Here is a 9,451-nt window from a genome sequence, read left to right as displayed (position 1 = left end):
GGGGGGGGGTTCCAGTAACCCCCCGGTACTCCGGAAAAATCCCGATTTCTCCCGGAACAATTCCGATATCCAAATATAGGCTTCCAATATATCAATCTTTATGTCTCGACCATTTCGAGACACGTCGTCATGTCCGTGATCACATTCGGGACTCCGAACAACCTTCAGTACATCAAAACATACAAACTCATAATGAAACTGTCATCGTAACTTTAAGCGTGCGGACCCTACGGGTTCGAGAACTATGTAGACATGACCTAGAGCTGTTTCCGATCAATAACCAATAGCGGAACCTGGATGCTCATATTGGCTCCTACATATTCTACGAAGATCTTTATCGGTCAAACCGCATAACAACATACGTTGTTCCCTTTGTTATCGGTATGTTACTTGCCCGAGATTCTGTCGTCGGTATCCAATACCTAGTTCAATCTCGTTACCGGAAAGTCTCTTTACTCGTTACGTAATGAATCATTCCGTAACCAACTCATTGGCCACATTGCTTGCAAGGCTTATAGTGATGTGCATTACCGAGAGGCCCAGAGATACCTCTCCGACAATCAGAGTGACAAAACCTAATCTCGAAATACGCCAACTCAACATCTATCTTTGGAGACACCTGTAGAGCTCCTTTATAATCACCCAGTTACGTTGTGACGTTTGGTAGCACACAAAGTGTTCCTCCAGTAAACGAGAGTTGCATAATCTCATAGTTGTAGGAACTTTGTATAAGTCATGAAGAAAGCAATAGCAACATACTAAACGATCAAGTGCTAGGCTAACGGAATGGGTCAAGTCAATCACATCATTCTCCTAATGATGTGATCTCTTTAATCAAATGACAACGCATGTCTATGGTTAGGAAACATAACCATCTTTGATTAATGATCTAGTCAAGTAGAGGCATACTAGTGACATTTAGTTTGTCTATGTATTCACACATGTATCATGTTTCCGGTTAATACAATTCTAGCATGAATAATAAAAATTTATCATGATATGAGGAAATAAATAATAACTTTATTATTGCCTCTAGGGCATATTTCCTTCAGGACCGGATGCTTGTAAAGGTAGCCGCACTGGAGACTAACGCAATTAACTTGCGAGTGGCCCGCCACCCCACAATTGAAGCACGGGAGGTGAGGGAGGCCGGACACAGGCCCCGGAAGGATCGCGGTGCTCAGGGAAAGCGGGGGGAGCAGCTGGGTTACCCCTGCCCTGGCCGCGACGCTTCTTCTTTTTGGCAGCTCCCTGACAACCGCGGGGTGTGCCATTGCCCGGGGCGGAAGAGGAGGCCGGAGCCAAAGGGGCAGTCGCATGAGGGGGGATGTACTTCTGGGATGCATCTGTGGGTGGCGGAACTTGGGAGCGAGGAGACTGCGGCCGGGCCGCGCAGGATGGGTGGGGTCGCGGCTGCGGCACGTGCCGGGGGAGAGCGAGCAGCGACACAACCGCCAGTCGCAGGAGGTGGCAGGAGGAGTGTGGGAACGGCCCCTGCGGTCGGAACGGCCCGGCGACCGCCGACCCTCCGGAGCTCGTGAAGCTCATGCCGGAGCTCGTCCTCACGGTGCTGAGCATCGGGGGAGGGGCGCGGGACTTTGCGGCGGTCGTCGTACCGACGCTTGCACCGGGAATCGCCGTCGTCCCACTCCCGCGTCATGGCTGGCAGTCGCGAGGGAGGGGTCGTAGCAGCCGCGACGACAGGACGAGCGGGAGGAGAGCGTGGCAGGTCGGGAAGGGTGGCGGCGGGGAGGGGAACAGGAGGGCGCGGGAGGCCACAGGGAAGCCAAATGCTGGCGGTGGGGGCGATGGGCCTAGGGCACGGGCGAGGCCTAGTAGCCTGGGGCCGAGCCAGCTGGGATGGGCTAGGCCCATCCAGCGCCACCGCCAGCCTAGTCGGGAAGCGGCCCAGTAGGCCACGGCCCAAGCAGGGGTGGTCCAGGACGTGAGACGGGGAGCCAACCCGAAGGGTTTCCCCTCGACACGCGGGCGCCACTGCTGCCGCTGAACCCAAAGCGGAGGTGCCGGAGAGGGAAAGCCAAGGACGCCGGAGGGCGTGGAGCGCCTGGAAACGAAGGGAGGAGGACCCGAAGGAGGCGATGAATGGGCAAAATGTAGAGGCACGGGCGACTGGGGCTGGGGCTGCGACAGAGCGGACCATCGTCGACGGAGGCGGGGACGGCAGGGCACTGGGAGGAGCCGAAGAGCGACGCCACGAGGCCTACGCCCGCCCCAGGTCAGAGTGCCCAACCATCTCCCAAGCGCGCTTGCAACGCCGGAGACCATCCCCTCTTCACAAGGTGGAGCCTTGCAGCCCGGTGGACCTAGACGAGCTAAGCCGCAGCACCGTCGGCTGCGGCCGCCGCAAGCCGGTGATAGAACCCCGCGTGAGGGGGGCTAAGCCACCAGCCACGACGGGCGGCGCGGAACAAAGGGGCACCAGGGAGGGGAGGGGAGGGAAGGGGGCGAGGCAAAGGGGGCGCGGGTTCCTCGTCAGGGAGGTCCGCCCAGCGGGGCCGCACAGGGGCGACGGGAGCGAGCGGGGCCGACGCAGGAGCAGCAGATGCTGGCGGGGGTGAGAGCAGCAGGGGCTCCGGCTGGACGGGGGGAGGGGACGGCGGCGGTGACGCACGCCGCGAGCAGGGGCGCATCGCTAGAGCACTCCTCCATCTCCCGCATCCGATTTTCACTTCGCCTGGATCTCCCAATTGTTATTTACCCTTTATGAGGACCCTCTTCATTGAATCTGATCCGAGTAAAGTGTGAGAGACAGACACCCGCTAGCCACCTTATGAAACAAGTGCATGTCAGTCGGTGGAACCTGTCTCACGTAAGCGTACGTGTAAGGTCGGTTCGGGCCGCTTCATCGCACATTGCCGGCGGATCAAGATAGGACTAGTAACGGTAAGCAAATTTACCAAATCATCGCCCACAACTACTTGTGTTCTACTCATGCATAGAATCTATGCATAGACCTAGCTCTGATACCACTATTGGGGAATGTAGTAATAATTCAAAAAAAATCCTACGTGTCACCAAGATCAATCTTAGAGATGCTAGCAATGAGAGAGAGAGGGAGTGCATCTTCATACCCCTGAAGATCGCTAAGCGGAAGCATTACAAGAATGCGGTTGATGGAGTCGTGCTCGCGGTGATTCAAATCGCGGAAGATCCGATCCAAGTGCCGAACGGACGACGCCTCCGCGTTCAACACACGTACAGCCCGGGGACGTCTTCTCCTTCTTTATCCAGCAAGGGGAGAGCAGAAGTTGAGGGAGAACTCCGGCAGCACGCCGGCATGGTGGTGGAGCTCGTGGTTCTCCGGTAGAGCTTCGCTACGCTCAACGGAGGAGGAGGAGTTGGAGGGGGAGGGTTGCGCCATGGGCAAGGGGTCTAGCTCCCATGCGCCTCCCCACTATATATAGGGGTGGAGGGGGCTGGTTTCTTTCCCTCCAAGTACATTGGGGTGTTGGCAAAGGTGGGAGGAAAGAAATCCCATCCTTTCCCTTCCCCATCGATTGTTATCCCCCCTTTTTAGGGATCTTGATCTTATCCCTTCGGGATATGATCTTATTCCTTCTAAGGGGGGATCTTGGTGCGCCTTGACCAGGGTGTGGGGCCTTACCCCCACTACCCACGTTCATGTGGGTCTCCCCGTGCAGGTGGGCCTGTAACAGCCTGGATTTTGGCCCTTTTATTTTCTTTTGTTTTATTTGGTTTTTTGCTTTGTTTTTCTTTTTGGAGTGGTTCAGTGGCCTTGCCACCTGGTAAATCATCCTCCTTTCCTCTCCCAAGTGTCTCATCATTCTCAAAACCTTACCAAAGATCATGTCACTTCACTCGTTGAGCAAACCCTAAAATCTTTTTCTAGGGAAAATTCCTTTTTCATTAAAGGAATAACCCTATCTGCCCTAGGTTGTGAAGCAACCTATATTTCTGTCCATCCAAAAATCCCCAAATAATTCTCATAATTCCTTTGGGTCATATATAGCTCAAATATGCCCAAAAATTCCCTTGACCATTTCAAAAATAATTCCCCAATATTCCTTTTTCTATTCTGCCCTGAATGGCACTTTGTGAAGGAAGTGTCATTTATATTTTTTCTAGTGACTCCCAACCTTTCTGGGCATGTTTATATGTCAAAATAATTGCCCCATGCATAAGTTCAAATTTATTTGCCAAGCCAATCTTCCTTACTGATTTTTCAAAGTTTCTTTCACATAGAAGGCTTTGTGAAGGAAGTACTAGCTAGGAGTACCCAAAAGAGTTGATCTTTTGCATACTCCTTAATTTGCTCATATTAACCCCCTCCACCCATTTGCAGCCCCATACAATCATCTATGAGAGCACAGGAGCAAATCTTTGATTTTGGTAATATTTTCAGGTTGTGAAGCAAGTATATTTTATATTGCTTCAAAAATCCTGATAAATTACCAGATCATTATTCTACCCATAAAATATCTCTCCACCCAATTTGGCATCATTTCATTGAGCCATTTGATCACGAATATTATTCCAATTTTCTGGTCAGCAGAGATGTTTCTGAAGCAAGTGCCATTTTGGCTTGGCCATTTGGCATGAGCTTTTTACAGCATCTTCATATGACCAAATGACCCTGCCTTGCCCAATTTGAGCTCAAGTGGACACTCCATGTGAGTGCACCTTCATGATCTTCATTTTTGGACCAAATATGCAGTTGTGAAGCAACTATGATAAATCTTGATCCAAATCTCCTCAAACATACCAGGATGAAAGTCCTTCTTTACCTCAACCTAGCAGAAAAACTCTTTGGCTCCAAACCCTTTCCTGTTGACCACCAGTTCTCACCCAAGTTTACTGCAGTAAACTTCAGAGGTGGCTAACTATTTAACCAAAGTGCCTTTAACCGAGTTACTACCATAGTTGAGACCTCCCCAGGAAGAACTAACCCCCAGGCATCGTTTGGCATCACTTGTGGCACTGTGTGCACCAGTGCACGCGGTGACCACCGTTTTGGTATGTAATGGCCGCGCCCAGAGCGTCTTCTTGCTTAGGCCCCTCCCCATCTCGTCGGCTTCGCACTCGTGATGATGTCCAGTAGATTGCCCTCGTCGTCGCCGTCCTCCTGGAGCCCTCTCCCCCTCCATCAGCCCCTCCGTCAGTGCTCGTCGCCGCTCGCCCAGGGGAGCACTGTGGTCGACAGCGCATTAATGGCGCCCGGCTTCTTCCTCTGCTCCCCTCGACCCCGTGAGCTCTGTGCCTCATACGCGTTCTCCTTCGTCGCTTTCCCCGTGCCCCCCGTGCTCGCTGGCCGCGCCAGAGCCTCGGCCTGATGCACACGGCGGCACCCGAGCCCCTCCCTCTCGCCCGGCTATTTATAGCCATCCCCCGAGCCGTCCGAGCTCTCCACTCGCCTCACCACTCTCCCAGGACCCCGCCCATGCCCTTCCCCGAGCACCAGATCCCCTCTTCGCCTCCGTTGGCCGCCATGGCCGCCGCCCCTGCCCTCCTAAATCCGAGCAAAACCGAGCCCACCTCCACCTCTAGCCACCACCATCGCCTTCCGCACACTCCGGTGAGCTCCTTCCCTCTTAGCCTCTCGCCGGAGCTCCTTTTGCCACGAGCCCCCATCTCCACCCGAAGCCCCTCCGCCGCAGCTTCCTGTTCCATTTGCTCCGCTGTTCTCCAGCGTGGGCAGCCCCAACAGGCGGGTGCGGCTCTCCTTCCTGGTCACTCCGGTGGCCGGTGGCGCCGGGACGGCCACCAGCGCCGGGCCTCTGCTCTGCCCATCGAGCGAACGCGGGGAAGAAGAAGGAGGCCAGGAGGAGAGAGAGAGAGGTGGGGTGGGACCCGCGCGTCAGCCTTAGAGGAGCGGTCCCCGCGTTGACCCAACCCAGCCCACGTGGATTAGTGACGGGCCCCACCCGTGGGACTCACGCGCGTCTGACCCCGCCACTGTTCAAATGGATAAGGTGAAAACATATTTTCCCTGATTACGCTTTCACTTTTTCTGTTTAGGCCCCTGTTTGAAAATCTTTTCATTATAGATGGGTCCCTCGCAGAAAAACATCCATATCTTTTTATCCGTAACTCCAAATGAGGTGATTCCAAAGCCCACTTCTTCGTTTCATCGAGACCGTTCTGTTGGTCATGCTTTCATTAAGTTTTGGCATACTAAAATTGACCATTATGCCCTTGCCCTTATTCAGCCCCCTCCGAGAGAGAACATTTTCCGGCGATGATTTCCGCAAGCTTCTTGCGCTTTCTCCCGGTGATTTCTTCCACCCCAGGAAAGCCACACCCTCCATTTACATCACTCTAATGCAGTGACATGGTTTCACTTATTTGAACTTGTTTAAAATATTGCTTGAGCTACTTGTGCTTTGTGCATGGCTTTTTCTTGGAGTATTATTTTGATCTTGTTGTTGCCATGCTATTGTTTGGATTACTAGGAGTTATGTTGTAGTTCATGAGTATCATGTTGCCATTGGAATATTAGTGGATGATATTATGATTGTTTCATGATGATATCTGTTAGTATGTTTTGGAGTATTACTTTGGATATCATGCTACCTTTGGATTAGTAGTGGTTAGTATGAATATTTTCGTGATGCTAGTTGATGTTCTGTTGCTTGGAGTATTATTTTCGGTGATGATGGTTACATGTGGATCTTAGCTAGATAGTTGTATTCTTGTTATTGGAGTAGTAGGATTATTGTTTCGGATTCATCATGATAGTAGTGTTATGCTATCCTCAACGTATTTTGGTATGATGATATTATGCTTGGATTATTTGTTGGATATTGCTATGACTTGGATTATAGTTTGATGGGTGACATCGGAGTATCAGTTATTATGGTTATATTTTTGGGGATAAATTCCGTCAGTAAGTTGGTCAGGTGCCGCCGAATCAAACTTTTCCAGTGCAACCACATTTTCCGGTATGGGACAGCCCTAATGCGGTCTATTATCGTGCCTCTCGCCGGTGCCTCTAACGAGGGAAGGTTATGGGCGCGCGCTGCCCTGATCAGGTAGGCGGACATAAGCCTTGTGTGCCTGGTTTTGATTTGATTTTGCGCGAGCATCCCAGAGTGGATCGGGCCACGACGGTGATCGTTGTGTCTGGAGGTAGACACGGGGCCACCCATGACTTAGCCTAGAGGGGAGTGAGTCAGAGTGGCCGGGAGAGTGTCATGGCAGTAGATCAGTTTTGTCGGAATGCCGTCGGTCCACCCGAATGGGAGTGTGAGGCCATGGGTTCTGTGGTCTGGGTCCAGTGGACTACCTCTACAGAGTGTGTGTTTAATCTATCGATAGCCGCGTCCTCGGTCATGGGCATGGATTCGTACTAGGGTACACCGTTCGATCAACACTCACATGACGGAATGACTTATAGGTGATGGATATGTGGATATTTGGAGCAGTAAAGATTGGCCAAGTATTGGTCGGGTTGTGATCGTCGTAAGGATCACGGGCCATTTATTGGTCGGGTTGTGATCGTCGTACCGATCACGGGCCATTTATTGGTCGGGTTGTGATCGTCGTAAGGATCATGGGCCATTTACTGGTCAGGTTGTGATCACCGTAAGGATCACGGTTACAGTTTGGTTTTGATCACAAGGTGATCGAGATGGTATATTGCTTGGCCGGTTAGCCAAGAGAGATATGGTTATGGAGATCGGAGATGGTGATTTATCTGTATTGTAGTAGTTTCATATTATGCTGAGGAGTTGCTGTTATATCATGGTAGATGTTAATTTAATTAACATGTTTAATGCCATGTTGTTGTCTTGCCTTGATGTTTTTGGTTGTTGTGAGCTTGCAAGTACATTCAATGTATTGACCTGATGTGTCATGCCAGATTGCAGGTGATGTCGTGATTGCTTGATTTCTTGTCGTGGTTTCCGTTCATGCGAGCTAGATCGTGTCCCAGCCAGAGTCCCTGCGGTGTGGAGTTTCACCACCTTCGTCGTTGTTCCGCTGCTAGAAGATTTCCGCTGTTAAGAGTTGTTCCGCTGCTAGCATAGAGCAACTGTAGTATTGCAGGCATAGTGTCACTGTGCTGATTCGGACCTTGGTAACATCAGACCTTTGTATTTATTATTGTAATAAGAGCTGATTTGTTCTATGTCAAGCAGTGTTGTATTCCAGAAGACTTCTCCTCGATCTCTGGGCTGGAATATGAGGCGTTCCGATTTCTCTGAGCTGGGGTGCCATAGGCTTGGTATCAGAGCAGATCTGGCTGTAGGACGCCCTAGTCAGCGCGAGCGGTAGAAACCGATAGAAATCGGTAGTATAGAGTCTGGTTTGTTTATTGCATTTGGTTGCTGCATTTGTTTGTTGCATAGCATGCATATAGTCTTAGTATTTGTGACAACGGTTTATCTGGTGAGTGTAGCTGGCATCGATTCGGATCCACTATAGCTCAACTTTTGCATTTCTCCAGTTCCTCCTTTTTCTTTCAGTGTTTGGTGGCATTTCTATCCCAGCAGAGTGATGCCAAGTGATCCCGACATTGTTTGCAAAAATGGTGCTCAAGTATCGCGCTGATGTCTTTCTTTCAGCCCCGTCTATCGTTTCGGTGATGGACATGCTTCTATCCCGGATCGTTCTTTTATTTTGTCGTTTTGTCAACCCTTAATGATCTTAGTTATCAAGAAAGGGCAATGTCAGCAGCCTCAGCTTTTCCCCACTATCCTATTTCTTGGACGAGTACGGATATTTTTCCGTCCGCTTGATAATAATGTGGGTGCGACCTTCATGTCCCACTGCATGATTATCAAGTGCGTCCTCGTCTCCGAGCTAGTCCAGGTTGCTGTCTAGCTAAGCTAGCACTTGTTATAGCGTTGTTTACACCAATTCTTCCACATGTTTATTCGTCCTCGTGCACATCATCACAGCATGCTAGATCGTAGAACCAGAGATCCCGCGAGATTTGTGTGCTTAAGTAGGCATGCATATTGTGTGACTAGCAGTAATATGTGACATTGATTGTGTGTGAATTGTTTGTTGTTGTGTGCTTTTGTTTAGTTGAGTTTTCTTGTGCTCCTTTCTTTTTGGGCCCCGGTGTTACATTATTTTCCACTATAAAGAATTGCTCATCAACCGACACCGGACTCAAAGAAGCAATAAGGATTTGAAATATTTGGAAGAAGCTCAGCTAAACATTTTTGTCTACCTAGTCAACTGCATTATATCATTAATATCTGTTCAGAATACCAATGGTGTGTTGGATTGATTATCAGCATCGAGTCCCTATCAGTACCAAATCCTCACAGCATTTATGATCCAGCCAGCAGGAAGACAAGTCAGTTACAAGACCAAAGATATATTTTTCAGAAAAAGGTATGGATCATATACAAAGTTTTGTCTCAATAATGCATGATGCTTGAAATATGTTATCATCCGAAATAAAGTCAGAATGTGATATGCTCAAGGAAGACAGTCAAACTATTATTCTCATGCAAATATT

The sequence above is a fragment of the Triticum dicoccoides genome, chromosome 6B, assembly GCF_002162155.2.
Source record: "Triticum dicoccoides isolate Atlit2015 ecotype Zavitan chromosome 6B, WEW_v2.0, whole genome shotgun sequence".
Lineage (NCBI taxonomy): Eukaryota > Viridiplantae > Streptophyta > Magnoliopsida > Poales > Poaceae > Triticum > Triticum dicoccoides.
This window is presented reverse-complemented; position numbering follows the sequence as displayed.